Source organism: Rana temporaria, chromosome 9, assembly GCF_905171775.1.
Source record: "Rana temporaria chromosome 9, aRanTem1.1, whole genome shotgun sequence".
Taxonomy (NCBI): domain Eukaryota; kingdom Metazoa; phylum Chordata; class Amphibia; order Anura; family Ranidae; genus Rana; species Rana temporaria.
The window spans coordinates 24,302,236-24,327,475 of NC_053497.1; the positions used below are offsets into that span (position 1 = coordinate 24,302,236).

The 25,240-nt window shown below is 46.3% G+C and overlaps 1 long non-coding RNA gene across 1 annotated transcript in view; it reads right to left on the reverse strand.

The window, feature by feature from the left end:
* Nucleotides 1-4,233: 4,233 nt before the first annotated feature.
* The window catches only part of LOC120913200, a 59,791-nt gene continuing 38,784 nt past the window's right edge, over nucleotides 4,234-25,240 (reverse strand). Inside the window, exons 3-4 of the long non-coding RNA XR_005743482.1 lie at nucleotides 19,238-19,430; nucleotides 4,234-4,763 (exon numbers count right to left, since the gene is read on the reverse strand). This is a non-coding gene — a long non-coding RNA (uncharacterized LOC120913200). The remainder of the gene's footprint in view (nucleotides 4,764-19,237; nucleotides 19,431-25,240) is intronic.

Consider the following 25,240-nt stretch of genomic DNA (forward strand, 5'->3'; position numbering starts at 1 on the left):
AAATCAACCTCCCTTGTATGTTATGGGAACTTGAATGAATATTGTGCACTAATGGTAGAGCAATTGAGTGTTTTTTTTTTTTTTGTTTTTTTTTACGGTTCCATTTTAAAGAACTAAAGGTGGGTGTGACCGCCCAACCTTATGAAGAGCGAAGGCCACAATATGCGGAGCGGGTGGATGACAGGGCCATATGCAAAGACGCAGTCCACTCTACCCTATGGGCCCTCTGATCCACCCAGATGGAAGTGGATGGATCCCTGTGTGTGGGTGGGTGAATAACTTGTATAGCGCAACGCATGTGAACTGAATCGCGTCTGAGTCAGCTTGGCTGGTGCGGTCATGTTTACCCTGTAGGATCATGACACGCTAGGGACACAGTCATACACACATATATACTGGGCCAATTTGGATGAGATCCAATTTACCTACCAAGCATGTCTTTGGAGTGTGGGAGGAAACCGGAGTACCCGGAGGAAACCCACGCAGACACAGGGAGAACATGCAAACTCCAGGCAGATGGTGTCGTGGTTGGGATTCGAACCAGCGAACCTTTTGCTGCTAGGCGAAAGTGCTACTCGCTGCACCACTGTGCTGCCCCCTGGGTGGGGTGGTTTATGATGTTTTATTACACTGATGCCTGTGGCTTTTCTGCAGGTTGGCTACACTTTGCCATAGACTTCTATTATATCCTGCAGGGGTAGTGAACTTTGCAAGTGCACCAAACCTGCCGATTAATAACAAGTCCATGGCTCAGTGCAGGTAATCTGCTGGTGCACTACACCGGTGGATCAGTTTTAAGCAGTTAGTAACCACTGCAGGAACAGATATGTGCGTGCATATATATATACTTATATACTTTGTTTTATAATACAAAAAAAACACTCTTTAATAACGGTCTTCTATGCCTGGTACAGCAAGCGCTGGTAATAACTGAAGAGTGCATTTGGTATGACTCTGCTTGTGACAGGAGCGGCACTATACAGAAAGCATTGGCTTTCATTCACACCTCTGATGCTCTGGGATGTTGGGTCCGCCAGAGCAGGAGGTCGTGGACCACATGTAGCCATTGGTTGGGCACCCCTGGTGTAAGTCATGCTACAGGAGTATAAAAAATAATAGACTGACATCCAACGGTTTGTACATTCTCTTTATTAAACTCAAATAATTGCAACAGAAAAAGCAGTTTGGCCTGGGTCATTTTACACTCAATACAATGAAGGTGGGACACATGAGATGCAATATACAGACTATAAATGCTTATGGTTTATTGGTGATGTAGTATGCACTTCTAAATAAAAACTTTGTGGATGGACTGTTTTGAGTAGGACAAGGCTTATGCCGTTAATGATCAAACAAGCATCATTTTCCTCCAAAAACATATACTAATTCACATAGCTCAGCACAAACCTTATCTCCGTGCAGGTTAGGATGAAGGACAAAAGCTGGGACAGCCGCACTCCAAAAAACTCCTCCTTTAATTAAAAAATCACAAAATACATGCCACAGCAAAAAACAGCACAACAAGAAAAGCTGACGTTTCGCACTATGCCTTAGCTAGTGATAATAGCTATGAAGAAGCACTAAGGCATAGTGCGAAACGTCAGCTTTTCTTGTTGTGCTGTTTTTTGCTGTGGCATGTATGTTGTGATTTTTTAATTAAAGGAGGAGTTTTTTGGAGTGCGGCTGTCCCACCTTTTTTCCTTCATCCTAACCTGCATTTTGATTGCACTGCCTGCACCCTTGGCTCGGACCACAGGAATCAGATTACCTGGTTCTCTTTGAGCGGTTACCCACTCTCTCATTACAAACCTTGTCGCCGTGCTCCTAAGCTGCAAATTGATGGTGTCCTTTGAAAAGAATATTGACCCCTTCGTTGGTGTCACTGGAAGAAATGGTGCCCCATTGTTGGTGTCGGTGGGAGGAATGATGTCACGCGCTGGCCTCAGTGGCAGGAATAATGCCTCAAGGGCTAGATAAATTCAAGCAAAGGTGTGAAGTTTGGAGACAACTTGGCTAGGGGATTTTTTATATATATATATATATATATATATATATATATATATATATATATAATTTGAGAAGGATATACAAAAAACGGGTGGGGGAGGCTTGGGGAAGGAAGCATTTCTCTTGTTGGTGGAGGTCACATCACTTTTGTTTGAAGAGTTTTTGCTGTATCACTGTGTCATCTTCAGTTATTTTTATATGGACTTTCATTGCGCTACACTTACATATTTTTTTTCATTTGATCAATGAGGGGGCCCTCAGCCGTTTTCCAGTTTAGCACTATTGTTTTCCTTGCGTAGAAAAGCAATAAACCTAGCTGTTCTTTTTACTGTTGAAACAATGTCTTTTCCTATCAATCCTAATAGGCATATAGTCGCCTTCTGATCTACTGATACTGTTGTTGCAATTACTCTCAGTACCTCCTTCCAAAATATTGCTATCTTTGGACAAGTCCAAAATATATGTATAAAATTCGGGAGTGCCTTCACATCTCCAACAATCCTCGGGGCTCGACCATGGAACGGGCCTTTGGTGATGTTGAAGGCTTTTTTTCCCTCTGTTAAAATTAACTCCTTGCCGACTCCATACTTCGGCAGAATGGCACGGTTGGGCAGATCGATGTTTATTAACATGGCCTTTAACGCGCGGGGTTACGCACGCCCGCCGCAAGCCCCGAGGAGTCTGACAGCAGGTCCCGCGGACTCTGTCCACCGCAAGTCCCACGATTGTCTCATGGAGAGGAAGAATGGGGAAATGCTAATGTAAACAAGCATTTCCCCGTTCTGTCTAGTGACAGGACAGTGATCACAGCTCCCTGTAGCCCATCCCCCCTACAGTAAGAACACATCCCTAGGACACACTTAACCCCTTCAGTGCTGCCTCCTGTTTAACCTCTCTACTGCAAGTCACATTTACACAGTGATCAGTGCATTGTTATAGCACTGATCACTGTGTGGTCCAAAAATAGCACCAAAAGTGTCTGATATGTCTGCCATAATGTCGCAGTCACGATAAAAATCGCTGATCGCCGGCATTACTAGTGAAAAATTATTAATAAAAATGCCATAAAACTATCCCCTATTTTGTAGATGCTATAACTTTTGCCCAAACCAATCAAGAATATGTAGAAGAATACGTATCAGCCTAAACAGGAAAAAAAATTATTATATATATATATTTTTGGGGGATATTTATTACAGCAAAAAGTAAAAAATATATTATTTTTTTCAAAATTGTCGCTCTATTTTTGTTTATCGCAAAAAATAAAAACCGCAGAGGTGATCAAATACCACCAAAAGAAAGCTCTATTTATGAGGAAAAAAAGGATGTTAATTTTGTTTGGGAGCCACGTCGCACGACCGTGCAATTCTCAGTTAAAGCGACGCAGTGCCAAATCGCAAAAAATGCTCTGGTCTTTGGCCAGCCGAATGGTCCGGGGCTAAAGTGGTTAAAAAAGATGTTGCTCTGTGCAACAATATTGCACAAAATCCCTCTCCTGGAGTGCCCCGTTAGCACTATCCTCTCCTCCCTCTTCTGGGTGCCTCCTTAGCCAGTCATGTGCTTCTGAGCTGGACTGTGTACATCCATCGCACTCATATAGCCAGATTCAAGTAGACCCGCCTAACGTTAGGCAGGCGTAGCGTATCTCATATACGCTACGCCGCCGTAAGTTAGAGAGGCAAGTGCTGTATTCACAAAGCACTTGCGTCCTAAGTTACGGCGGCGTATCGTAAATGTGCCGGCGTAAGCGCGCCTAATTCAAATTGTGAAGAGGTGGGCGTGTTTTATGCAAATAAAGCATGACCCCACGTAAATGACGTTTTTAACGAACAGCGAATGCGCCGTCCGTGGACGTATCCCAGTACGCATGCTCCAAATTACGCCGCAAAGACTCATTGGTTTCGACGTGAACGTAAATTACGCCCAGCTCTATTCACGGACGACTTACGCAAACGATGTAAAAATTTGACGCGGGACCGACGTCCATACTTAACATTGGCTGCGCCATCTTTTTGGTGGAATATCTTTACGCCTTACGTAAACGGCGTATCTTTACTGCGACGGGCAAGCATACGTTTTCGAGAATAGGGGTATCTCGCTGATTTACGCATTCTAGGCGTAAATCAGCGTACACGCCCCTAGCAGCCGGCGTAAATAGACAGCTACATTTAAGTATATCTCAATTTGAGAAATATACGACGGCGCAGATTCGGAGTTACGACGGCGTATCTACTGATACGCCGGCGTAACTCTACCTGAATCTGGCTAATAGTGTCTCCAACCTTTTTTTTTTTTTCTTAGGAACTTTAAAACCCAACTCTGGGTGAAATATTTTTAAATGTCCCCAGGAAGGGGGCAAGAAAAAAAAAGCAATCCAGTGATAATACTCACCTCTTCACTATGGCTGCCCCCCCTGCAGTACCTATTGTCTTCCACTAGATGTCTTCAATTGTCATTCATGAATAAAACAAAGTTGTTCCTAATACTTACCGAAATGTTCCTTTCTTGACGTCAACTCATGGCACCATACTATCACATGTACAGTATGCTGCCATGTTTGGGCCCAGAAAAGATATTGTGAGTGGGGGACATTATGCACCACTTTGAGGGGGGAGGGGAGCCCCACCATGAAGCCATCGACTGGCAATGTAATGATGCAGAGAATGGCGCTGACGTCATCACCGAGGATCACCCTCTGCTAAGACGATCCAAAGAAGTCCAGGATCCAGTGCTTCATGCGAAAAGACTGAAAGCATCTGCAAGAAATAAAATAAAAATAATAAGCCAACAAATTCAGAGGGAAACGGGATGGGAGAGTTGAGATTTGGAGATGGAAGCCTTTCTTTACAGGCAAAAAGAGGGAAAAAAAATGACTCCCTTTAGAACATGGGCCCTGTACTGCAAATATCTCTTCTATTGATCTCGGCCTTCTCCATATCTACTAATTATTTTGATTTAGCTGCTGTGATCTGACTTCCTGTTAGAGGGTGGATATGTTCATTCTCCATGGTCTTAGGCTGCATTCACACCTAGGCGTAGGCAAAAGCGGCGTTTTTTTTCCGGAGTTTTGTCGCGCGTATTCATGCTAATATGCGCGTTTGCATACAGCGTTGTCCGACGTTTTTGTACTTTGACGTTTTTTTTTTTTAGCCAATAGGAAAAACTATCATCTTTTCATCACTTGTTGCTATGTTGGTAGATTTTTTTAATCTTCTGCATGGGCGACAAGTTCTATTGACGAAACGCCCGTAGCAAACGCCCGTTGTCGCGCAAGTCGCTTGAATTGAGCGTTTCCATTACTTTCTATGGGAAATGGAAACGCTCAAATACGCGCATATCGCGCGATATGCACGACAAAAAAGGGTCCGGAACTTTTATTGACTACATGCGTTGCGCGTCAGGCGCATCGGCGTTCAGATGTGAACCATGCCCATAGCCTTACAAGTATCTTGGTCTCTCTGGCGTTTGTGCGCGTCGCGCTACAGGCTACAAAACGCCAAGGTGTGAATGGGCTCTTACTGTATGCAGGAACATGTGCATATGACTGCAACATGTGCACTGCTCGTTCTGAATGGAAGTGAGGGGAAAGGAGAGGTTCGGGAGCTCACACTAATAAACATTTTCATGAAAAAGTAATTACAAGGCCATTAAGTAGTGGATTTGTATGAAGGGGTCAAGTCCTGTGAAAAAAAGCGTAGGAACTCCACCAAGATTCCCCTCACTGTGCCCATCATCACTGCATACTCACTGTGCCCAAGTATGACAAGTTAGGTATCTATTTACTCTGCGTAACATCATCTTTCACATTATACAAACTTGACGCGATTGTAGCCTTATTAGTGCAATTGTGACAGAGAAAATTGTGTACAGGGGGTCCCCGACTTACGAACACCCGAGTTACGAACTTCTCCTAATTACGAACCGGGCACTGCAGGGACCCTCTGCCATTTTGTGTGGACCGACTGCTGTTCTGCACATGCGCGGCCAGACGGAGCCTCGGGAAATGACGGAAATGTCCGTAATTGGCCACGCATGCGCAGAACGGCATTCGTCGGAACATCGGATATGTCCATAGATGCCGGTCTGCGCAAGCGCGGCCGACTTACGAACATTTCCGAGCTACAAACAGGAGGAAAGTCCCTAACGGGTTCGTAACCCCCTGTACTGTCCGTGATACTTTTTTTATTTGCACTAACATACAATTTTTCAGGACAAGCTTTTGGGGTATATGTCCCCTTCTTCAAGGTCCAAGCAGTATTGCTTGGACCTTGAAGAAGGGGACAACCCCCGAAAGCTTGTCCTGAAAAATTGTATGTTAGTGCAAATAAAAAAAGTATCACAGACAGTACTCAATTTTCACATTATACAAACAAGTTGGGCTAACGTTACTGTTTTGTTATTTTTTTAATTGCATGAAACTGTTTTTTTTTTTTAAACAGCGTTTGAAAAATGATTGCGCAAATACCGTGTGAGATAAAAAGTTGCAATGACCGACACTTTATTCCCTAGGGTGTCTGCTAAAAAAGGAAGTGGTTAATCGGCCACAGAACCTGTGTAATTAACCATACAAACTACAAACTAAAAATTTCTGAAAAAAAACCCCATCAAAACCCGCACTGTGCCCATTAAACGCTGCCACTGAGCTATTAAACGCTCCTACTGTGCCCGCCGTTCTATGTCGGCAAGTTGGCTCGGCTGGGCGAGAGCACGTAGTATAACGTCCTCTCTCCCAGCCGCCACTAGGGGCGCGCTCGCCCCCGACTCCCGTGCGTGTGCCTGGCGGGCGCGATTGCCGCCGGGCACACGCGATCGCTCGTTACAGAGCGGGGACCGGGAGCTGTGTGTGTAAACACACAGCTCCCGGTCCTGTCAGCAGGGGAAATGCTGATCTTCTGTTCATACAATGTATGAACCGAGGATCAGTGTTTCCCCTAGTGAGGCCACACCCCCCCCCCCCCCCAGTAAGAACACACCCAGGCATACTTTTTTTTTTTAACAGAAATGTTTTTATTGATACAAAAGGAAGCATTTGAGACAGGACCATGCAGAGTTTTAGATTAACAGCTTAACAGAACTGTGGTACAGCGAAATACAGTATTTCAGGAAGTACAATACATTATGATTACTAACTTAGGTACAGAGTATGACACTGGAATGAGACCCAGCCGGGTCTAGGTCGGGAGGTCGGATAAAATGAAGATTGCTCATGTGTAGTGCAGGGAATAATCATTTTCCCCCCGGAGCGGGGGGGGGGGCGAGGCGCAAGTCCCTATAGTGGTACAGAGGAGAGAGTTTGTGGTAGTCTTTCATTGTGGATCAATGGCATTTAGCGATTCGTGACCTCGGGGTCCCCGTCCAAGGGCAGGGCACTCTCAGCATGTAGGGGGTGGCGCGTGGGGTTGGACACGGCAATAAGGGCAGGCATTCGGTCATGTAGGGCGTCACAGGTCTAAGGGTGTCGTCAGCCACACTACCGCACAGAGGTGGACCCAGCCGCCACCCACGAACCCCAGACCTTGTCAAATTTCTGGGGGCACTTCCGCCCCATGTATGTCAGCTTGAAGAGAGGTAACACGGAGTCTACCAGGGCAAGCCACTGAGCCACCGTTGGGGGGGCCGTTAGTCTCCACTGGCGCAAAAGTGCCTTCCTGGCGTAGAAACTAAGGTAGAACAGTTGTAGACCAGCGTGTGTAGACTGTGTGACCCCTTCCGTGATACCCAGGAGAAGAACCTTAGGGTCCAGTGGCACTCGGAGGCCAGTGGCGGCAGCAATTTTGCCCGCCACCTCCTCCCAGTAACCCCGGATCACCGGGCAATCCCACACCACATGATAAAACGTTCCCGTCTCTCCCTGGCATTTCGGACACTGGTCCGATTGGGTGCGGTATATCCGGGCAAGCCGCTGGGGGGTGTAGTAGGCCCTGTGTAAAAATTTCAGCTGGATGAATCTGTCCCTAGCAGATATGACTGTTGGAATATAATGTGTCAGCGCAGTCTCCCAGTCATCATCCGAGAGACCCGGGATGTCTACTCTCCACACTCTGAGAAGGGGGGACTCCCCTCCTGAGTCTTCACACGTGAGTCGGAGGTAGGTGGATGAGACTATCCTGTCAATCCCCCGGGAGATAAGGAACCTCTCTATCCTATGTGGTTCTACCAAAGTTGTCCTGGAGAACTGTGCCTGGGCCGCGTGTCTCAGTTGCAGATATCTGAACAACATCCGTGACGGAAGTCCGAATGCCGCTCGTAGCTCCGGAAATGAGAGCAGCGTTCCAGCAGGCATGATATGCTGAATTTTAATTATTCCATATCCTGCCCAGACGCTGGGGTCCGGGATAGATCTGAAATGTGAGAGCCTCGGGTTGCCCCAAAGGGGAGCATGGGGCGAGATGGAGCCAGGGGCCGCCATAGCGGCCGCAACTTCATCCCACACCTGGACTGTGGTGCGCATTGGGAGGGTAACCTGTGGAGAGGCCCTGGGCCCCCTGTAGACCAGATTCGTGAGGGCGGCGTATGAGCCCAAGGCAGCAGCTTCGAGATTCACAGCGGGATTGGACCTAGTCTGTTTGAACCACCAGCGCACGGTGACCAGCACCGCCGCCCAGTAATATTTTTTAAAAGAGGGCAAGGCCAATCCCCCTGAGGACAGGGGGAGCTGGAGCTTACGCAAGGCTATTCTAGGGACCTTCCCCCCCCAGACAAATGAGGAGACCACGCTGTCCAATTTACGAAAGAAGGAGGCAGGGATAGGGACCGGGGTATGTCGGAAGATGTAAAGTAACTTGGGGAGAAATACCATCTTGAGTAGGTTCACCCTTCCCACTGGGGTCAGAGGAAGAGTCCTCCAGGCCTGGCATTTCACAATTAGGGCCTGTAGAACCGGGTATAGATTGTCAGTGAGGTAGTGGTCCAAGGAATTACTGATCTCCACGCCAAGGTAGCGGAACTTAGACACCCTACTCAACGGCGTCAAGTCCGCCGTGGGGGGGTTGAGGGAAGACAAGCGAAATAGACTAGATTTCCCCCAATTAATTCGGATCCCGGAGAACCCACCGAACCTGTCAATAATTTCAAGGGCTGCCGCAAGGGATCGGGAATCGTCACCAAGATATAGAAGGGTGTCATCAGCATAGAGCGACACCCTTTCAATCAACGGGCCTACCTCCAGACCCCTCACCTCGTGCGTCGAACGGAGCATAATAGCCATAGGTTCGATAGCCAGGGCGAAGAGCCCTGGAGATAGTGGGCACCCCTGCCGCGTCCCTCTACACAAACTGAATGGGGGGGATATATTACTACCAGTGCGAACCCTGGCCGTAGGCGATCCATACAGCAACTTGATCCAGCCTATGAACCTAGAGCCGAAGCCGAATTTGGACAACACTTTCCACAGGAAGGCCCACTCTACCGAGTCGAAAGCCTTCTCTGCGTCCAGTGAGGCCACCGCCCCCTCAGTGTTCTGTTCACTAAAGAGTGCTATATTAGTGTGGAGCCTGCGAATATTTATATCCGTGCCCTTCCCTGGCATAAATCCCGTCTGGTCACCATGTACCAGCGAGAGGATCACTGTGTTCAACCGACCGGCCAGGATCTTAGTCAGAATTTTGGCGTCTACATTGAGTAGTGATATTGGCCGGTAGGATGAGCACAGCTCCGGGTCTTTCCCAGGCTTAGGTATTACCACGATCACTGCATCCATCATGGAAGGCGGGAGGGTTTGGCTCTCCAACGCTGCACAGAGTGTAGAGTGAAAATAGGGGCCCACCACCTCAAGATTAGATTTGTAAAATTCCACGGGGAGACCGTCAGGGCCTGGGGTCTTACCTGCCTGCATAGATTTAATTGCATTTTGGACCTCCTTCAGCGTGACAGGGGCCTCGAGGGTTCGGCTGGCAGCGGAGGTTAAGGAGGGGAAGTCTAGGGTGTGCAGGAAAGCGTCAAGGTCTTCCATGGTATAGGAAGCTCTGGACGTGTAAAGGTCTTGGTAGTAGCGCTCGAATCTAGCGTTAATTAATAGAGGGTCCGAGATCAAGGTATGATCCTCGTTCCTAATATTTGCTATACAGGAGTTCCCCGATCGCTCAGTCGCCAGCCAGGCCAGCATCCTACCCGCCCGCTCCCCCTGTTCAAATATTCGCTGAGTTTGAGCCAGAAGGAAACGGCGGCAGGAGGCAGCTCGGATGAGTGCCAACTCCCTATAGGCAGTGAGCATGTCGGCGTGGGATCCCGGGTCAGGTGTCTCTGCATATCTATTTTCTAATCTCATGGCCTGTCTCTCTGCCTCAGCTAGCTCCAACCTGGACTCTTTTCTCACTTTGGAAATGTTAAACTGGTATCTTCCCCTGGTATAGGCCTTGAAAGCGTCCCAAACCACCCCAGGGGGCGCCGTGCGGTCATTGTGCGTCCAGTAGTCTCCAAGCTCTGAAGGCATTAGGGGCTCCAGTCTCTCGTCAGTAATCCAGTATCTAGAGAGCCTCCACAGACCCTGCGCCGCGGCAGTGTCCGTGGAGAGCTCCAAGAGGACCGGGGCATGGTCCGAAATCCCCCGCGACAGGTGGGATATCGCCTGCACCCTGGACAGGAGGGCACCCAGGCATACTTAACCCCTTCCCCGCCCCCTAGTGTTAACCCCTTGACTGTCAGTGGCATTTTTATAGTAATCCAATGCATTTTTATAGCACTGATCGCTATAAAAATGCCAATGGTCCCAAAAATGTGTCAGAAGTGTCCGCCATAATGTCGCAATACCGAAAAAAAAATCGCTGATCGCCGCCATTACTAGTAAAAAAAATATAATAAAAATGACATAAAAATACCCCCTATTTTGTAAACGCTATAACTTTTGCGCAAACCAATCAATAAACGCTTATTGCGATTTTTTTTTACGAAAAATATGTAGAAGAATACGTATTGGCCTAAACTGAGGGAAAAAAATGTTTTTTTATATATTTTTGGGGGATATTTATTATAGCAAAATGTAAAAAATATTATTTTTTTTCAAAATTGTCTCTCTATTTTTGTTTATAGCGCAAAAACTAAAAACCGCAGAGGTGATCAAATACCACCAAAAGAAAACTCTATTTGTGGGAAAAAAAGGACGCCAATTTTGTTTGGGAGCCACGTCGCACGACCGCGCAATTGTCTGTTAAAGCGACGCAGTGCCGAATCGCAAAAAGTACTCTGGTCTTTGGGCAGCAATATGGTCCGGGGGTTAAGTGGTTAATATGTGTTTGGGTTTAAAGGGATGAGGTGGCAACCCTAGTGACCACACTGGAAGATGGCCACATCAGCTCTGACCGTTGCTCTCACAGCGGGTGGTCTTGTTGGTGGTGTTAGTGCCACGCTATGTTGGGGGGGGGGTTAGGGACAGTTGTGCTAGTGCCGCTCCACCCGCGCCCCGGAATGTTGTTTACCACCCCCCCCCCAAAAAAAAACAGCCGCCACTGCGCAAACTGTTGGCGATATATAAATCCTGTATAATATTAATAATAATAATTTACACAAACCCCCAGGGTTCCTCCAGAAGTTGCTATGGGTTCCTTGAGCTGTGACTGAATGTCCTCCCATTGGATGGTGCCTGTATAGTTCCAGGGGCCAACACTGCTTGAGCAAAGCCAACAGCAAGACAGCAGTGACCTTCCCCTTTTTCTTTTTAGCTTTCCGTAATGGGGGGCCTTCTTCCCACTCAAGGGCTGTGTTTGCATTGACTTCCGATGAATTGGTTTTAGTAAGGCTTTGCCAATACCTGAAAATAATTTTAGGGGTTCTCCTGGGGTATAAAGGTTGAGAAACGCTGGATTAGAGGCAAAACCCAGCCTTATATAATCAGGAAAGTTTTATGGGTGTGTAAAAGTGCAGGGAAGGAGTTAACATTTACTGAGACTCTGAAGGTCGAGTAAGTAAGTTGAGACTTGGAGTCCAAAATTAGACCTCCTTTAAGGAGAACATTCACCTGTGTAATGCCAATTCTGGCAGCGTAATATATGTTTGCTATACAAGGCTGAAACAACAGGAGGTTGTACCAAAATGGATGTATATATGAGTAGGTACTAGAATAGAATTCAGAGTAAAAACACCAAAGCACTAAATTATAAAATTAACGTTAAAACCAGCATTTCTCTGGGATCCTAAAGCCCCGTACACACAATACGAAAATTGGAAGTAACATTTCATCCAAGGAACAATCTGCTGATTCTCGGATCGTTAGTATGGGGGCTTTCAACAGCCAATTTCGATTTTTCGTTCCGACAAAAGCTGGATGTGCAGAGTATAACATTTTTTGTCGTACGTAGACTCTAGATCAGATTTTCCTATAATTAGTACGGTTTTCGTATGAAAACATTATTAAGAGCAAGACTATGCATGCTCAGAAATGAAAGAATAAATATAAAACAATTCAACACATGACGTCACTTCTGAAGTTGAATTCGGTTGTACGTGAATTTTCGTATGGCGAGTAACCTCTTCACAGAGGCGGCTGGTCCTTAAAATTTTGGGGGGGCGCATACAAACTAAAAAAAAAAAAAAACCCCATCAAAACGCCGCCACTGTGCCTATTAAACGCTGCCACTGACTGAGCCATTAAACGCTCCTACTGTGCCCATCAAACGCTCCTACTGTGCCCATCAAACGCTCCCACTGTGCCATATCAAATGCTTCCACTGTGCCATATCAAATGCTGCCACTGTGCCCCATCAAATGCTGCCACTGTGCCCCATCAAATGCTGCCACTGAGCCATTAAACGCTCCTACTGTGCCCATCAAACGCTCCCACTGTGCCATATCAAATGCTCCCACTTTGCCCCATCAAATGCTGCCACTGTGCCCCATCAAATGCTGCCACTGTGCCCCATCAAATGCTGCCACTGTGCCCCATCAAATGCTGCCATTGTGCCCTCAAATTCTCCCACTGTGCCCCATCAAATGCTGCCACTGTGCTATATCAAATGAGGCCAGCGTGCCCCCACCCGCTGTCTGACCAGCACTTACACTGTCTCGTTGGGGCAGCGGGTGACGGCGGCTGGCAGCGAGCAGTGTCCTCCATGCTCCTCGATGTCTTCTCCCGTCTTCTCTTCCTGTCCTCTGCTATGATTGGATTCCTGATAGGTGTCTAATCGCAGCGCCTGTCATTTCAGCCAATCAGGTGACGGTTAACAGACCCGAGCACCTGATTGGCGGAGAGTCAGTTCAGTGTTAGGAAAGTGAATAATCATTCGCTGGGTGAACTGCAAGCGCCAAGCTTGGCGCTCACTGTTTAACTTTTTTGACGCCTATGTCCTCCGGTGCAAGGGGGACTTTGAGGGAGACTTTAATGGGGACTCTGATGTAAGAGGAAACTTGGATTTAAGGGAGACTCTGATGGGCATTCCGATGTAAGGGGGGAGTCTGATGTAAGAGGGAGCTGAGATATTAGGGAGACTTTGATGGAGACTCCGATGCAAGGGGGCACTCTAATATAAGAGGGAACTCAGATGAAGTCCCCATTCACATTGGGCTGATTTGACATGCGATTTAACATGTGTATCAAAGTGATAAAGTATATCAATGTTAATTAGATTCCTTCGTCCTATCAACGTAGTGTAGAGAAAAGGGGAGGCTACAATGGACTTTAATGGCATTGTATGTGCAACTGATAGACAGTCAGGATTGTAATATAAAAGAATATTTATTACAAAGTAGAAAAAGTTCATAACATTTACAATTAAATATTGATTGTGACAACCATGAATCAACTTATCATTGACATTCTGTTACCATTGATACATGATCCAATCACCAATAATTGTGCAGCGTATACAGGCTCTACATGTTTTGCAGTTTACTTGGTAATATCCGCTTCCTCAGGAGCCAAAACATAGACACTGATGGGGACTCCAATGTAATAGGGGACACTGATGGGGACTCCAATGTAATAGGGGACACTGATGGGGACTCCAATGTAATAGGGGACATTGATGGGGACTCCAATGTAATAGGGGACATTGATGGGGACTCCAATGTAATAGGGGACATTGATGGGGACTCCAATGTAATAGAGGACACTGATGGGGACTCCAATGTAATAGGGGACACTGATGGGGACTCCAATGTAATAGGGGACACTGATGAGGACTCCAATGTAATAGGGGACACTGATGAGGACTCCAATGTAATAGGGGACACTGATGGGGACTCCAATGTAATAGGGGACACTGATGGGGATTTCAATGTAATAGGGGACACTGATGGGGACTCCAATACTATAGGGGACAATGATCGGGACTCCAAAACTATAGGGGACACTGATGGGGACTCCAATGTAATAGGGAACACTGATGGGGACTCCAATGTAATCTAGGACATTGATAGGGACTCCAATGTAATAGGGGACACTGATGGGGACTCCAATGTAATAGGGGACACTGATGGGGATTCCAATGTAATAGGGGACACTGATGGGGACTCCAATACTATAGGGGACAATGATCGGGACTCCAAAACTATAGGGGACACTGATGGGGACTCAAATGTAATAGGGGACATTGATAGGGACACCAATGTAATCTAGGACATTGATAGGGACTCCAATGTAATAGGGGACACTGATGGGGACTCCAATGCTATAGGGGGACACTAATGGGGACTCCAATGCTATAGGGGACACTGATTTATTATTTATTAGGGGGCTCAACTTTATTTGGAATTTCTTTGCTTAGTTTTATTGAAGGTTTTTTTTCTGATTACACATGCTGAATAAAAACAAAGAAAACAACTAAAATGTATTCATTTTTTTTTAATTTGATTTGTTCATTTATAAAACTGATTTTATAGTTTCACATGTAAATAAACATTCCTTCTGTTAAAAAAAAAAAAAACTGATTTTATTATTCGGCTGAAAAATATTTGTAAAATATACAATGTATCTCCCATAATGGAAAGCTTGGAGACCCCCTATTGTGATATATAGACCTGTCATAAAGGTGTGATCTGTGGGGAATGTATTTATACTTGTACTGAATTGCTCCAGAATAATAGGATAACACATATAGACGTATTAGTCTGGAAGGTTGTGTTGTGTTGTTTTGTGTTGTTTTGTGTTGTTTGCGTTGTGTTGTTTTGTTATGGATTCATTAAATTTAGATGTTTGGGTAGTAAATGTTTATACAATTGCAAGAAGCAATTTAACATATTCTTTTTTTTTTTTAATACTTTGCGTTTAAAGTTTTTAGAAATAAGGGGCTAGATTCAGATAGGTTAGCGGATCTTTAGATCCGCGTAACCTATCTGATTTACTATCCGCCGCCGCAAGTTTTTGAGGCGAGTGCTTAATTCAAAAAGCACTTGCCTCTAAAGTTGTGGCGGCGTATCGTAAATCCCCCGGCGGTATTCAAATTCCGCGGCTAGGGGGCTTGTAGAATTTAAATCAGGCGCGTCCCCGCGCCGAACGAACTGCGCATGCGCCGTCCCCTAAATTTCCCAGCGTGCATTGCTCCAAGTGACGTCGCTAGGACGTCATTGGTTTCGACGTGAACGTAAATTACGTCCATCCGTATTCGCGACCGACTTACGCAAACGACGTAAAAAATTCAAAATTCGACCCGGGAACGACGGCCATACTTAACATAGGATACGCCGCATATAGCAGGGGTAACTATACGCCGGAAAAAGCCGAACGCAAACGACGTAAAAAAAAAGCGCCGGGCGGTCGTTCGTTTCTGAATCGGCGTAACTCCTCATTTGCATATTCGTCGCGTATACAAACAGAAGCGCCACCTAGCGGCCAGCGTGAGATTGCAGCCTAAGATCCGACGGTGTAAGTCACTTACACCTGGCGGATCTTGGGGGGATCTATGCGTAACTGATTCTATGAATCAGTCGCATAGATCCGACCGACGGGACTCAGAGATACGACGGCGTATCAGGAGATACGCCGTCGTATCTCTATCTGAATCTGGCCCAAGGTTTCTAGACCTTGCTCATTCTATCCAATAAATAATTAATTAAAACAAATTAAAAAAAGCATAATATGTTTGTTTTATCTGGTCATTTTGTTGCATGCTGTCAATCCACTCGCATTAAAACACGCCTTCACACAATGTTAGCAATCTGTGCTATGATTTCCCCTTTCTTAGGCTGATTGGTTCTGAACTTTACAAGGCATTCCGGCCAAATGAAGCCGACATCTGTGAATGCCATAATCTTCCCTGCCTGGAGAGACAAGTACAGCTGAACAAACTCAGCTGGGTGACTGCACACTTCCCATTGGACCACGGCCACTCGCCCTATTTAGCTCTCTTGAGGGCGGCAGCAAATTTAGAAACTGGAGCCCCATAATTCTCTTTTGTATTAGAATAGAAAATCCTGGCTGATTATACAGACTGATCCTGTAATGCTGGCGCTATGAGGGACAGGAATGAGCCCCAGGCCCATTCACTGGTTGGATGCTGTTCATATCTACAAATCACAAAATCCTGCTCTGCCCCCCCCCCCCCCCAAAGCACCTTGTGGGGCAAGGGTCTCTTCTCCAAAACCCTGGCCGGTGATTGTTGGGGTATACGGGCAGGGGGCTTATCGGAATCTGGAAACCCCCCTTAATAAGAGGGCCCCCAGATCCCAGCCTCCCCACTATGTGGGTGAGTATGGGGTACTTCACCCAAAAAGTGCCAATAAAAACACAGAGCTGGGTAGAATATTGACCAGCTGAACAGTGGCTTCATCTGATTGGATTGGGTATTCTTACAACTGCAGGTTCCAACAGGCAGCAGTGGAAGCGGCATGAACGAGAGAAAAATGTACAGTGTATGGCCAGCTTTATCCTGTAGAAATAACAAGTGTGAGGAAATCTCTCCAAAGTGAGGGGAAATCCCCTCTAAGACGGTTGTCATCGGAGCAAATGTCACCATTTAGGCCGGGTTCACACTGTCCCCGCATGCGGCTCACAGCAGGGGTCCGGTGCATGCTGGTTCACCGGTTCAGGTCCGATTTCAGCCCGAATTTTTGGCTGAAACAGAACCTGAAACGCACTAAAAAAGCACGCGTTTTTCTGGCACAGCACACCGGACTCGCTGCATAGATATTCGAACCGGCTCCAAAGAGAGCCAGTCACATTCTCCTGCTATGCGAATTGAATGCCGAGAAACGCATTCAATTTGCATAGGTGTGAACCCGGCCTTAAAGCTTTCCAATCTTTTCCTGCACTGCTGACAACATAAAATGTTGGACTTTCCTACATTTTCAGTTAATTTGACAATGATCTCCAAGAAACTGGGAGGGTGAATTTCCCTAGCTGAGACACTGACAGGGATTCTAACCCCTTCTCTTTGCTCTCTAAACATGAAAGAAAAACATTGTGGCTAGAGAAGCAGTACATACTAAAGATCTTCCCTTCCCCCCATTACTCACACCAACAGGCGTACTAGAATCTTAAGGGGAAGTATGTGTACGTTAATAGCTACCACCACCTGTCCCTCTCTCATTAAGGAGTGCAATGCTGGCTTAATATTTAACCCATTGGGTCGCCTTTTTCCAAGAAGAGCTTCCCCAAAGATATCTATCAATGGTGCAGGAACTTTACAGGTAGTCTGATTATCCTCAAATCAAAGTGTGTATAGAAAATATGAACCAGCCCATAGACATGAAGGGCAGTCCGATCTTTTCACTTGTAGTCAGGTCTTTGCACCTGTAGTGAGATCTTTCCAACTGTAGGCATGAGCCTTCCACCTGTAGGTAGATCTTTCAACCTGTAGCCAGATCTTTCCACCTACAGATGGTACAGGAACTCTACAGGTAGCTTGATCGTACTTGATCAAAGTATGTATAAAATGTATGAACCAGGCCATAGACATTAGGGGCAGTCAGATCTTTCCACCTGTGGTAAGATCTTTCCATTTGTAGTTAGATCTTCCCACCTGTAAGCATGATCTTTCCACCTGTAGACAGATCCTTCCACCTACAGGTGTGATCTTTCCACCTGTAGTCAGATCTTTCCACCTGCAGGTAGATCTTTCCACCTGTAGTAAGATCTTTCCAGTTGTAGTTAGATCTTCCCACCTGTAGGCATGATCTTTCCACCTGTAGACAGATCCTTCCACCTATAGGTGTGATCTTTCCACCTGTAGACAGATCCTTCCACCTATAGGTGTGATCTTTCCACCTGTAGTCAGATCTTTCCACCTGCAGGTCGATCTTTCCACCTGCAGGTTGATCTTTCCACCTGTAGTAAGATCTTTCCACTTGTAGTTAGATCTTTCCACCTGCAGGTAGATCTTTTCACCTGTAGTCAGATCTTTCCATCTGTAGTCAGATCTTTCCACCTGTAGTAAGATCTTTCCACTTGTAGTTAGATCTTTCCACCTGTAGTCAGATCTTTCAACCTGTAGCCAGATCTTTCCACCTACAGATGGTGCAGGAACTCTACAAGTAGCTAGATCGTACTTGATCAAAGTGTGTATAAAATGTATGAACCAGGCCATAGACATGAAGGGCAGTCAGATCTTTCGACCTGTAGTAAGATCTTTCCACTTGTAGTTAGATCTTCCCACCTGTAGTCAGATCTTTCCACCTGTAGGTAGATCTGTAACTGGACAACCCCCCCTCCAGCACTAGTTTCAGGGAAAACATATATCAGGTGAAAATATACTAAACATGGGTGAAGTTCACTAGTTCACCCAAGATGGGCCAGCCAAGCATATAGGGGACAATCTACAGGTGTCTACACTGGTTAAGCTATAATCAACTGAGCCAGGCTAGGAACATTTTAGGTTTATGCATCCCCTTATGACACCTACCTACATCAATGAGCCAGTTGGCATATTGTGCAAGAAACAGCAGTAGCATGTTTTGCTTTTTTCTCTAGAGAGAGGGAAAGACAGCACCCTGTTGACAACTCCAATGCCAACTATCTCAGGGAAAACCCAATAGCGACCAGCATGGAGATATCTATTCTTGCCAATTAACTCCCCGCCCAAGAAGGCATGGCCAAGTGGTGACAGACATAAAAACATTACCTGATCTGACCATAAATGGCCAGAATCGAATGCTTGTACTGTAGGTATCGATAGATGACTTTTAACCGATCTATGTTTGACAAAAACTGGTTTACAGAGTAGGAATAACAGTCCAGAATTCTGGTTTCTTCACCATTATAAAAAGTTTTGTCAACTATTTTGAGCGAATATTTATCATTAGTGAGCATCAAACCTATAGCTGTCACCCAGCCCCGCCTCTTGATACATAACTCACTTGTGCTTACCATGTGGTCTTTCCCATCTTGGGAGACATGTCACTTGATGGATCGTCACTTGTACCGGCTAGCATATCCCTTTACTCTGAGCTTCTTCTGTGACATGCCGATAATGAGTAAAACAGCGACGCTTCTCCCTTAACCCTTGATGGCCTCGCAGCAGAAAAATACGAGCTTTGAATGCTGTAAACTTCTCGAGGTCCTGGTTTTGTAAAAAAAAAAACACAAAAATAATAATAATAATTAAATTAATTCCAGAAATGCTCCAACAGGAGATCTGTCACTGAAATGTTTAAGGGACATTTGATAACTTCAGATTATGAGGTTCTAATCCATAAATAAACTGTAAGTAGGTGTCAGCTGTTCACACAACCATTTAATTACCTGAGAAGGGGGCTATCATCTCAGAAACCACATCCGTGTTAAGTATTACGGTGGCAGTCTGATAGGACTTTTTATAAATCCAAAGTATTTTGCTGTACAGATTAATGATATAGATAGGGGATAAAAAAAAAAAAGGTAATACAAATAGAAATTTAAAGCTGTTGTTTCAGGATACGTGTTGCGTTTTAAACATTAATAATGTGTAATGGAATTGGAGGTTTCGAAAAATAAATTTTGGGACACTGTGCCTCCTCAATACATACTGGGGTTGATTTACTAAAGGCAAATAGATGGTGCACTTTGTAAGTGCATTTGCTCCACAGCTTAGTAAATGATGTGAAGTTCTGTTGACTTCCATCATCCACTCATGTGTAAGCAAAAATGCATTTTTTTTTGTTTTGTTTCTTGCGTGTGATTGGGTATTCTTTGCAAATTGAAGCTTTGGGGTAGATTCACGTACCTTTTACGGCGGCGTATCTCCAGATACGCCGCCGTAATTTGAAATCCGCGTCTGCGTATCGTTACGCCGATTCTCAAAGGCAATACAAAAATAAAAACAAAAAAAAGAAAATAGACTGCTGCACACCCTTAAGAGTTAACTACAAGAATTTATTAGAATAAATATCAAAAATATCAAAAGAAGAAGACATATATATCCGGTATAAAAACTCAGGTCCCCTGTTATATGGTGGACCTACCCAGGAGTAGTCCCCCTGGATACCCACTCGAAGAACGGCATATACCAATAACTAATGCTCGATCATCCCAAGGGAGATCAGAGTCTACAAACAGCGCCCCCACCCTCCACACAACACACAGAAACCCCCCCCAACAAAAAAAGCACACAGGAGCCCCAACTATTGGCAATAATTTCTGATGGTTCTCACAAATAGCAGTGGTTCCCTGATTCTCAAAGGCAGATACGCTTAAAAAATAGGCTTCCTCCACCGACGTAACTTGATTGCGGCGGCGTAGAATTGTGTGCAATATAACGTTGGCCGCTAGGGGCGCTTCCGTTGTTGTCTGCGTAGAATATGCTAATTACCTAGATACGCCGATTAACAAACGTACGTACGCCCGGCGCAATTTTTTTACGTCGTTTACGTTAGGCTTTTTCGGCGTAAGGTTGTTCCTGCTATTAGGAGGCGCAGCCAATGTTAAGTATGGACGTCGTTCCCGCTTCGAAATTTGAATTTTTTTTTACGTCATTTGCGTAAGTCGTTCGCGAATAGGGCTGGACGTAATTTACGTTCACGTCGAAACCAATACGTCGTTGCGCCGTACTTGGGAGCAATGCACACTGGGATATGTAAACGGACGGCTCATGCGCCGTCCGTACAAAACGTCAATCACGTCAGGTCATCATATATTTGCATAAAACACGCCCCCCCTTCCACATTTGAATTACGCGGGCTTACGCCGACCCCATTTACGCTACACCGCCGCAACTTACGGAGCAAGTGCTTTGTGAATACAGCACTTGCTCCTGTAAGTTACGGCGGCGTAGCGTAAATACGATACGCTGCGCCGCCGTATCATTGTGCGCCCCTACCTGAATCTACCCCCATATCTCTAAGCTCTGGAGCTTGCATAGTCTCCTGTTACATGGAGCCCTTGCATAGTGCACCGTCAATTTGCCTTTAGTAAATCAACCCCAATGTTTCATATATAAGGTATTCTAACCACTCCTACCTTCATTAACCCTACACTCATACCTATGCAATTGCGCATTTTGTGGTGCATTTTGCGTTTTTAAACTCACTTTTTTGCATGTAGTTTTCATGCATTTTTTTTCTAAAATAATGTATATAGCTGTTTGTTAAGGAGCGGGGTCAGGAAGCCGACTGTTGCGTCCTTAACAACTGATGAGTCATCAGCTATCAGCAGTGGTTACCCGCTGACAGCTGAATGTAAAAAAAAAAAGCTGGCAATAAAAAAAACAGGGAAAAAACAGCATACCAGGCCCTTCAGGTCTGGTATAGATTTTGAGAGAAACCCCATGCCAAAATGTAAAAAAAAGAAAGAAAAGGCGTGGAGGGTCCCCCCCCCAAATCCATGCCAAATTCTTATCGGAGCATGCAGCCCGGCACGTCAGGAAAGGGAGGGGATGAGCAAGAAGATCCCCCTCTTGAACTATACCAGGCAGGCCACATGCCGTCAACATGGGGGGGTGCTTTGGGACAGGGAACAAGGGCCTCTTCCCTACAACCATGGCAAGAGGTTGTTGGGGGCTGCTGACAGGGGGCTTATCAGAATTTGGAAGAAGAGGGCCCCCAGATCCCGCCCCCTCCATGTGAGTATGGTACTCCAACCCATTCACCAAAAAAGTGAATAAAGACACTACAAGAGTTTTTGATAATTCCTTTATTAAAAAATAAAAAAACAATGTCCCCCGATGTAGATCCATTGTCAATCACCAGACTGCCGGACCTAACAGTTTTTAAACAGTTAAAGGGCGGGGCCACCTGTCAACGTCACCTGGGGGCACTGCCCCCCAGTGACATCAGCGGCCGAGCATGCACCGGTCAATGACATCAGAGGGGGCATGCACCGGTCGATGACGTCCCAGTGGGTCGTGCCACCAGGTGACATCGCCGATTGTCCCTGCCCCTTTCCTATTTTTATTTTCTGTTTTTCACGTTTTTTCCCCCAATTTTTCATTGCCAGCAATACTTGTTTTTTTTACATTCAGCTGATGGCTCATCGGTTGTTAAAAAAGAACTGCAGTTTGCTCACATAATTTCCTCCACTTCCTGTTCCTGGTGCAGGCTTGTGGCCGGGGAGGGCTGGAGCTGGCATCTGGAAGCCGGACCAAACATGGAGGCTGAGGCTGGGCAGGAGCCAGGGCCAGATTGGCCTGCCGGGATACTGGGAAATTTCCTGTGGGCCGGCTGCTTGGCTGCCCCTGGGGCAGCTGCGAGGGCAGCACCGCCTGAAAAAAATATTGCTGCGGGGCCGGCCCGACATGCAACTGCGCAGGTGCTAGCACTGTTCGAAAGCTAGCCGTGCATGGGAAAGCTCATACACGCTTGGCAATTTTCGGGAAGGCCGTCGCATGTGCAGTGACATGATGGCGCTGATCGGCGCCATTTTTAAATGTAAAGCAGTGGCGTTCAGTGAGGACTCGCCTGGTGGCATGCACCTCTTCTTACGGACGGATAAGGCAGGATCCGTCCTCTCCTGTACCATCCGCAGCCTTTGACCTCTCCTGTACCATACGCAGTCTCTGACCTCTCCTGTACCCTCATGTTGTTGGGCTGGTATAATGATGCTATGGGGCTGGTATGAAATAATTTCCAGGGCTGGTTTTTATTCCCAATTCGGCCCTGGCAGGAGCTGCGGGTCGGCTCGCTGGTGCCAGTCCTGGTGGAGCAGATGTTGAATGACACGCTGGTGGTGACCCTGAGCTGCGGGGAGAAGTTGTACAGCGGGATCCTCCTGGACTGCCAGAAGAAGTGAATAAACTCCCTCCCCGCCCGTACACTGTAATCTCATTTCCGCATTCCCTGTCCATCTCCAGCGCAGATGGGGGGTTAGCGTTAGTTTGCTACCCCCCCCAAACTATTGAGCACCAGTGTTCTGGCGAGAAATGCCCCCTGTGGAATAATGCCCGTCCGGTAGTGCGCATCCGCAGCGCTTGCCAAGTATGGAGCCGCCAAAAGCCTCCGAACATCGGAATTTACGATCAGCTGTAGACAGCGCCTACGCACAATAGCCGACATTGTGCCACACACTCCCGATGCTTGTGCAAGTATTCATAATGGGCGTGTGTGAGGGGCGGATGCCTACAGAAAGGAGCGTATTTTGTAATGATGGGCAGTCCTGTTAAGATGGGGGCGGAATGTATGACTAAACTCAAACACATCTCATAAACAAATATATCTCTGCTATTCTTCCTACACGTGTTTGTGGGGCGTGGTTAGCCAAATGAAGGTCAGGTTTTTCAATGTTGATGGGCGGCTTTGCAGGGTCTATTTAGCTAGATAACACAAGCAATAGCACTGCTTGTCATTACAAAATACGCTCCCTTCTATAGGTATCTGCCAATCACACGCGGCCATCATGAAGAAATCCGCCCCTTGCAGACTTGCACAAGCATTGGGAGCGTGTGGCACAATGTCGGCTATTGTGCGCAGGCGCCGTCTACAGCTGATCGTAAATTCCGATGATCGTCAGCTTTTGGCTGCTCCGTACTGCGCATGCGCAGTTCCGGGGTGGGCATTTCTCGACAGAACACCGGCTGCCACTGCTTGGCTGTCCGAGACTCCCCCTCCTCATTGGCTGAGACAGCAGTAGGGCACTTTTGGCTCCTGTTGCTGTCAATTTAAGTCAGTGAGCCAAAGAGGAGAGAGAGGCACAGCCGAGCCACAGCTGAATGAACACACAGAGCAGCAGCTCAGCTCGGGTGCCCCCACAGCAAGCTGCTTGCTGTGGGGGCACTGGGCAGGAGGGAGGGGCCAGGAGCTCCGACGAGAGAACCAAGAAGTGGAGGATCGGGGCTGCTCTGTGCAAAACCATTTCACAGAACAGGCAAGTATAATATGTTTGTTATTTTAATGAAAAAAATCAAGACTTTAATATCACTTAAGTCTTTGAACTTGGTGAATATTTCGCAAGTGGAATGAAAAGTAATTTATTAAAAAATATAAAACAAAACCATGACTCTTGTTTATGATACGCAATGCTTCAGCAAACTAATTGTCACCCAGTTTTTAATTTTGCATTGGTACACATCCTCCCAGGGTAGTCTACACACCTACCCGACATACCATTTGTTTAACAATACTTTAACAATACAGGCATACCCCACTTTAAGTACACTGGCCCGGATTCAGAGAGCAGTTACGACGGCGTATCTCCGGATACGCCGTCGTAACTCTGAGTTGCGGGGTCGTATCTATGCGACTGATTCATAGAATCAGTTACGCATAGATTTCTCTAAGATCCGACCGGCGTAAGTGTCTTACACCGTCGTATCTTAGGCTGCATATTTACGATGGCCGCTAGGTGGCGCTTCCGTAGATTTACGCAAGAAATATGCTAATTAGGTAGATACGCCGATTCAGAAATGTACGTCCGTCCGGTGCATTTTTTTACGTTGTTTACGTTCGGCTTTTTCCGGCGTAAAGTTACCCCTGCTATATGAGGGGTATCCTATGTTAAGTATGGACGTCGTTCCCGTGTCGAATTTTGAAAATTTTACGTCGTTTGCGTAAGTCGTTCGCGAATAGGGCTGTACGTAAGTTACGTTCACGTCTAAAGCAATGACGATTTGCGGCGTAATTTCGAGCATGCGCATGCGCCGCTCGTAAAAAACGTCAAATACGCAGGGTCACATGTAATTTAAATAAAACATGCCCACATCATCCACATTTGAATTAGGCTGGCTTACGCCGGACCACATACGTTACGTCGCTGTAACTTAGGGAGCAAGTTCTTTCTGAATACGGAACTTGCGCCCTAATTTACGGCGGCGTAACGTATCTGAGATAGGTTACGCCCCGCCGATAGATACAGAAAATGTATCTGAATCCGGGCCACTCACTTTACATACACTCGCGAGTAAGGACATACCCACGAGTGTATGTAAAGTGCCTTACAAGTACTGTACAGACATTTTGCAGCCGC